The sequence below is a fragment of the Cucurbita pepo genome, chromosome 14 (assembly GCF_057944985.1).
Source record: "Cucurbita pepo subsp. pepo isolate OVF chromosome 14, ASM5794498v1, whole genome shotgun sequence".
In the NCBI taxonomy this organism is placed as follows: domain Eukaryota; kingdom Viridiplantae; phylum Streptophyta; class Magnoliopsida; order Cucurbitales; family Cucurbitaceae; genus Cucurbita; species Cucurbita pepo.
The window spans coordinates 7080146-7088268 of record NC_141811.1 but is presented as its reverse complement, the minus strand read 5'-3'; positions in this window follow the sequence as shown (position 1 = coordinate 7088268).

The window sequence follows — 8123 nt, the reverse complement described above, 5'->3', positions numbered from 1 at the left end:
TCTCTATCTCTCGTGATTTCTAGCCATTCCGTTGCTAACTTCCTTTTCGAAGCCATAATCTATCATAGATAGAAAATTAGACATGTCCTATCACGTTATTCTATTCATAAAATATAATAGTAACCATCGCAAACTTAAGCCTCTTAGGGCTCATACTTAGTTTACAATTCGGGTTTAGATAACTTACCAGGTCAACAAGAGGCGTGTCAACGAGTTGAGTCGCAGAGGCTTACGACTCTCTACCTAAAAATAAGTGTACAGAACCTAAAATCTAAACTACTTTGATATCAATGTGTCACGATCTAATTTATTAGGATTCAAATTTACACCATAGTCAAAATAAATGTTGTTCAAGTTATTTATAAGTGGTGTTAGGAATCACGACTCTCCACAATAGTATGTTATTGTCCACTTTGAACATAAGCTCTCGTGGTTTTGCTTTGGACTTGTCCAAAAGGCCTTATACCAATGAAGATAGTATTCTCACTTATAAACCCATGATCTTCCAATAAATTAACCAATGTGGGATTCACTCCCAATAATCCTCAATAATCCTCCCCTCGAACAAAGTACACTATAAGCCTCCCCTGAGGCTTATTGGAGCTCTCGAATAGCCAACCCTTAATCGAGGCTTGACTCCTTTCTCTAGAGCCCTCGAACAAAGTACACCCTTTGTTCGACACTTTAGTCACTTTTGACTACACCTTCGAGGCTCACAATTCTTTGCTCGATATTTGAGGATTTTATTGTCATGATTAAGTTCATTCAAAAAACAAAAATGTTAGTGAAAGAGTGAGTGATTGAATGGTTGAGCAGGAGATTTTATTAAGAAGAGCAAGAAGTCTCTCTCTCTATATATATAATATAAAAAGATATTAAAAAATCTACCTAAAATCGGCAAAAAATCTGGTTTGTAAATCAAAACTAAATCAACTCCTTTAAGAGTTTAATCAGATACTAACTGACAACAATTTAAACAAACACGTGGTCTTTAACACTTCACTTTGTTTAGATGCTGCAAACTCTAAGCTTTTTCCTGAACACCCATTTTACTCCAATTATCTTTCTGTTTAGAGGTTGATCAACTAACTCTCAGGTTTTATTTTTCTCGATCATCGAAAGCTCCTCCTACATTGCAGTCATCCAATATTGATTGTTTTTTTTTTTTTTGCATCATGGAACCATGTAGGCTCACAAATAACTACATTACACCTTTGATAAATATCAAACAGCAACCTTGTACCTCTAACAGGTGTATCATCAACCAAAGCATCTTGTCATTCATCTTCAGACTCTTCTTGTCTTTTATCTTCAGACTCTTCTTGTCTTTTATCTTCAGACTCTTCTAGTCGTTCATCTTCAAACTCTTCTAACATGCAGGCTTCAAATGGTGTCAGGTCCTTCATGCCTTTTTTTGAAATTCGATTTTGCAAGTACATAGCAATATTTGCTGCTTCTCCCCAAAAACGTTTTGGAAGATTCTTCTCATGAAGCATGCATCTCGTCATCTCTATTATGAATCTATTCTCCTTTCACTGACGCCATTCTGTTGAGGAGTGTATGGTGGTGTCAATTGATGTTCAATTCCAGCCTCTTCACAAAACCTGTTAAAAGTTTCTGAAGTGTACTCCTTGCCATCATCTGATCTTATAGTCTGAATCAAGCATGTACTTTCATTCTCAACTCTGGCTTTGAATTTCCAAAATATACCCGCAACTTCTGACTTTTGCTTCAGCAAGAAGATCCAACACATTCTTGTTAGATCATCAATAAAAACAATGTAATACCATTTAATAATGGTGTTCGCTGAGGACCACAATGATCAGTATGAACCAGCTGCAGCTTTTTCGAGGCCCTCCAAGCCTGTTTAGGAAATGGTTGCCTGTGTTTCTTCCTAAAATTACAAGCACGACAAAGAGGCATGTCATCAACAATGTCAGCGAGCACTTCTACCAGCTTCTTTGACTGCATCTGAAGCAAATCTCGATGATGAAAGTGCCCAGTCTTTTGTGCCAAATCTCAATGATGAAAGTGCCCAAGTCTTTTGTGTCAAATCTCAATGGCACTAGCTCTAGATAGAGAGGTCGTCGGATTTAGAGCAAAGCTTTTTCCTTTCATTTTGACATTGAACAAGTCTTTGCTACTAGCCTCTCTAATCAAGCACTGCTTATTCTCAAACAACACTTTATAGCCTTTATCAAGTAATTGACCAACGCTTAAGAGATTTTGATCAATTTTTGGTACAAATAAACCATCTGGAATAAATTTTGTACCTTCATAGCTTGTTATAGCTACTGTGTCTTTTCGACTTCCAAGTGTTCACCATTGTTAATCCTCACTCTCTTGACTTCACTGTCTCTTAATTCCTCAAAAAACTCCTGGTCATATGTCATGTGATTTGTGCACCCACTGTCAATCAACCAGCTCACTGTTAATCAACCAGCTCACTGTCAATCAACCAGCTCTCGCTTGATTCTTTGCCTGAGAAACAAGTGACCACAAACAATTGATCTTATTCTTCTTGATCAGCTACCTGTGCATCTACTTCTTTCACCTGACCTTTGACTTTTCAGATCACAACTTCATGTCCAAGTTGATTGCATTTGGAGCATTTGGCTTCTCCAACACTTGTATCGTGGATGACCTTTCTTCTCGCAATGGCGACAAGGTGGATAGGATTTTTTGGAACCTCCTTTTGTCTTCTGATAATTGGCAGATGAATCTCCCTTCGTCAATTGATTTTTGAAAATTTTCTTGTTTTTATACATGCTGTTGTCTTCATGCTTAATAGGTAAGGCGCCTTCAATCACCCCTTCTTTCCGTATAGACCTCCTTTGCTCTTGTGCTTGTAAAGCATTCAAGAGCTCTGTAATAGAAATCTTTGACAGATTTTTGGTGTTCTCTAAAGTAGTAATGGTGGCTTCAAACTTCTCTGGAACAGTGACCAGCAACTTTTCAACAATCATGGAATCATGTAACACAGAACCAAGAAATCTCACCTTGTTGGCAATGTTGAGAAGTTTGTCAGAGTACTCTTTTACCGACTCAGACTCCTTCATCTTCTGCAACTCAAAATCCCTAATCAAAATAAGGACTTTCATTCCACGAATCCTCTCATCTCCTTCATATTCAGCCTTGAGGTAATCCCAGGTTTCCTTTGCTGTTTTGAGGGACATTATTCGTATGAAGATCATTTGAGATACAGCTGCAAATAGGCAAGCTTTTGCCTTTGATTTTCTCGTCTTCTTTTACTTATGTGCTTTCATTTGTGCTACAGTAGGATTTGCTTCCCAAAGATCCAAAGCCTCCAGATAAGTCTCCATACGAACTGCCCACATTTGATAATTGTCAGCATCGAAGACTGGTCGTACAATAGTTGAAAAACTGGATTCTCCTTCCATTTTGATCTCACATATCCATTAAGAAGATAACTCTGATACCAATTTTTTAGTGAAAGAGTGAGTGATTGAATGGTTGAGCAGAAGATTGTATTATGAAGAGCAAGAAGACTCTCTATATATACAGATAATATAAAAAGATATGAAAAAATCTACCTAAAAATGTGCAGAAAGTCTGGTAACAAACTAGTAAACAAATCAAAACTAAATCAACTCCTAACTATAAGGAGATTAATCAGATACTAACTGGCAGCAATCTAAACAAACACGTGATCTTTAACTAGGAATGGAAACAAGATACACAAAATGAACCCAAATAACGACCCACAAAATAAAAATTAAAGTAATGCCTCAAGTCGACACCCTCTGTGATAGCACAGCTTCTTAGCACCTCCCCACCTCGACCGATGCCTAAAAAAGAGAAGGGGAGAGGGAGGAGTATAAAAGTATTAAGTAAACAATCTTCTTGTAGGCTCTCATCACATCTAATTTTGAATAGGTTTCTACGAGCTTTCCTCTATGCTCAAGGAAGTTCAAGCCTATTCCTATATAGTTTTCTAAGCTTCTATATTATTCTCGAAATTCTAAGAACAACCAACCTGATTCATTTACCTATGTAGTGACAAATTGGTATAAGAATTTTAGGTCTAATAGAAATTTAGAATAAGCGCTTTTATGAGAATGTATATTGTGAGCCTAAAGCCTACTCTTGAGTTCAAGCAGCACCAACCTTGGGAAGAGGCCAAAAATTTGTCTCAGAATGTTGACAGAGCTTTGCCAAAGGCACTAGTGCCTAGAAGAGGTTGGAGAAGGACAGTGGCTTGTGATGTTGCTAATGTATTTCCTCAGACACTAGCACTAGGAGAGGTTTCGCCGGCGCCAACATTGACTATTGTTTTTCGACAATCGGCAAGGATAATCGGCAAGAGAAATCCTTTTCGGTGAGAGAAAATCGTTTGACGGGAAGTTGTTGGAAGAAAATAAAAAGGCGAAAAATAAGAGAGAGAGAGTTGCTGAAGATTTTTGCTTAAAATGAGGTGATGAAATCTTTCTGAACAGATTTACCTATGTAAATATCTAACTATAGTGGCCAACTAAATCTGTGCCACTTACTACGAAATGGTCATCTAAAATTTTAGTAATCAATTAGACGTGTTTGTCAAATGGTCAAAGGAAGGTATTCAATCAACTAATGAAAACTCTGAATACTTTTGCTTAAAATGAGGTGATGAAATCTTTCTGAACAGATTTACCTATTTAAATATCTAACTATCCTAAAAATGGCCCGAGAGTGGCCAACTAAATTTGTGCCACTCCCTACGAAATGGCCATAGTAAGGTATTCAATCAACTAATGAAAACGTGTAAATCTAAATAAGAAAAATCTGAGAGAGAGAAAATAAAAATGCTAAAAATAACATAGAGAGAGTTGCTGAAGACTTTTGCTTAAAATGAGTGGCCAACTAAATCTGTGCCACTTCCTACGAAATGACCATAGGAAGGTATTCAATCAACTAAGCAGTTACTACGAAATGGGCATAGGAAGGTATTCAATCAACTAATGAAAACGTGTAAATCTAAATAAGGAAAATCTCAGGTTTTATCTAACAATCTCCTCCTAAAACCTGTCGGTGTCCCTGGCGCCATGTCCTCCAGACTCCACGTCTTGTTCGGCCACCTCTTCTTCGAGCTGACGCGCCGCCGCCAGTCCTCTCGGTGGTGGTTCACCTCTTCCTAATGGGTCTTCCATCCTCCGGTACCTGGCCGAGAGGCTGACTGGTTGCTCTATCTCCAACTCTAGGATCTAAAGGCGGTTTGCCGTGCACCGAACTTGCGTGAGCAACTGTCGTCGATCATCGCGGATCCTAAGTAGCCCGCGCTTGATGGAAATGTGGCAGCCGACCTTATCGAGTTGACCCAAGCTCACAATATTAGCCTTGAGCCTCGGGATGAAGTAGACGCCGGGTCAGCTTGTGGTGCTTGCCTCCCTTGCCAACAAACAGGATGGTGCCGGCCCTTCGATTTTGAAGACGGAGTCGTCGCCAAATTTCACCGTCCCGCGAATCTCCGAGTCAAGTTCAGAGAACGTAGACTTGTCGTCCCCGATCATATGGTTTGTTACCCCCGTGTCGAGGACCCATCGCCGGTGCTCTTGTTGCTCTGAGCGAACACTTCGCTCCTCCTTCAGCTGAATTGGCTCCCCAACCGGTGCCTTCCTTTGTTATGCACAGTTGGAGCTCTTCCTCAGGTTCGACGCTCACCAGAGCAGTTATGCCGTCGTTGATTACCTCTGTGGATTTGGGGAGCTCGACTCCTTCTCTTGATCCCCATCTTTCTCGCGCGTGCGCCCGTGAGATTTCCATGGTTTCTTGTCGTTGCGGCTAGAGGACCCGCTTAAAGCGGATCTCCGAGAGCTCTTTAGTTGGAGCTCTTCCTCGGGTTCGACGCTCACTGGAGCAGTTATGCCGTCGTTGATTACCTCCGTGGATTTAGGGAGCTCTACCTCAGGTTAGCCACATGGGCCTTCTCGGCCATCTCCTTGTTCCTGAGTTTGCTCCAGGAATTCTTGCTCAGGTGACATCTCTTCCCACAGCATCTTTCCCGCGCGTGCGCCCGTGAGATTTCCATGGTTTCTTGCCGCTACGACTGGAGGGCCCGCTTAAAGCGGATCTCCGAGATGATATTTCCATGGTTTCTTGCCGCTGCGGCTGGAGGGCCCGCTTAAAGCGGATCTCCGAGATGAGATTTCCATGGTTTCTTGCCGCTGCGGCTGGAGGGCCCGCTTAAAGCAGATCTCCGAAATGAGATTTCCATGGTTTCTTGCCGCTGCAGCTGGAGGGCTCGCTTAAAGCGGATCTCTGAGAGCTCTTTAGTTGGAGCTCTTCCTCGGGTTCGATGCTCACCGGAGCAGTTATGCCGTCGTTGATTACCTTCGTGGATTTGGGGAGCTCTTCCTTAGGTTGAGCCACATGGGCCTTCTCGGCCATCTCCTTGTTCCTGAGTTTGCTCCAGGAATTCTTGCTCAGGTGACATCTCTTCCCACAGCATCTTTTCCGCGCGTGCGCCCGTGAGATTTCCATGGTTTCTTGCCGCTACGGCTGGAGGGCCCGCTTAAAGAGGATCTCCGAGATGAGATTTCCATGGTTTCTTGCCGTTGCGGCTGGAGGGCCCGCTTAAAGCGGATCTCCGAGATGAGATTTCCATGGTTTCTTGCCGCTGCAGCTGGAGGGCCCGCTTAAAGCGGATCTCCGAGAGCTCTTTAGTTGGAGCTCTTCCTTGGGTTCGACGCTCACCGGAGCAGTTATGCCGTCGTTGATTACCTCCATGGATTTGGGGAGCTCTTCCTCAAGTTGAGCCACATGGGCCTTCTCGGCCGTCTCCTTGTTCCTGAGTTTGCTCCAGCAATTCTTGCTCAGGTGACATCTCTTCCCACAGTATCGGTCGACTCCTTCTTTTGACCCCATCTGACATCTATTCCCACAGTATCGGTCGACTCCTTCTTTTGATCCCCCCATCTTTCCCGCGCGTGCGCCCCAAGATTTCCATGGTTTCTTGCCGCCTTTGCCGCTAGAGGGCCCGCTTAAAGCGGATCTCTCTGAGAGCTCTTTCTGTAGCTGCTCGATGTTGGAGAGAGACGCCAGCATCTCTAGTACTCGATCCTCCCGATCGTAATATGGCGGCGTGGGGGCACATATCGTAATTATGGTGGCGAACGCCAGTCGATCCTCCCGGTACTCGATCGTCTCTCCTTCCTCTGGCTCGACAGCGTGCCATAACCCTGGACCTTGTCAACATCGGATATTGAACGATGGTGGTCGTTGTCTACCTGATCACTCGCTCAACGACAACTCGACACCCGTCATCACTGCGTCGGCCTCTTCGTGGAGGTGATAGAGATGCCGGCACTTGGCGGCGGCATGGAGGAGTGAGCGAGCCTGCTCGAGATGGACCCCACGATGTGTTTATTTTCGCGAACCTGAGACTTGTGTGTTGTTAGGTTGACACTCTAACCACTTGAACTATTCAACTTGACTGTTGATAAGGTTGGTTCCTCCGCAATGATATACCACAAATGGCTTCAACCGGGCTCTGATACCACTTATTGTTTTTCGACAATCGGCAAGGATAATCGACAAGAGAAATCATTTTCGGTGAGAGGAAATCGTTTGACGGGAAGTTGTTGGAAGAAAATAAAAATGCGAAAAATAACCGAGAGAGAGAGAGTTGCTGAAGACTTTTGCTTAAAATGAGTGATGAAATCTTTCTGAACAGATTTACCTATTTAAATATCTAACTATCCTAAAAATGGCCCGATAGTGGCCAACTAAATCTGTGTCACTTCCTACGAAATGGCCATCTAAAATTTTGGTAATCCATTTGACATGTTTGTCAAATGGTCAAAGTAAGGTATTCAATTAACTAATGAAAACGTGTGAATCTAAATAAGGAAAACCTCAGGTTTTATCTAACACTAACCCCAGGATGTGCCGCTAGCACAATCGTCCGCGACACTCACTCTAGAGGTGTTGTAGGCTTTCGTGAGGTATACTCCAGATACCCAAGCATACAGGCACCAGTAGCATATACATTAGTACTGTAGAGCCCCAAGGAGTCAAGGGGGTATGACAATAAAATCACATTCTCCGAGGGAATTTTAGGAGAACAAGTATACCCCTCTTTTAACACTTTAGTTCCATTGCAAAGTTTCTTGAAGATAGTTGAAGGG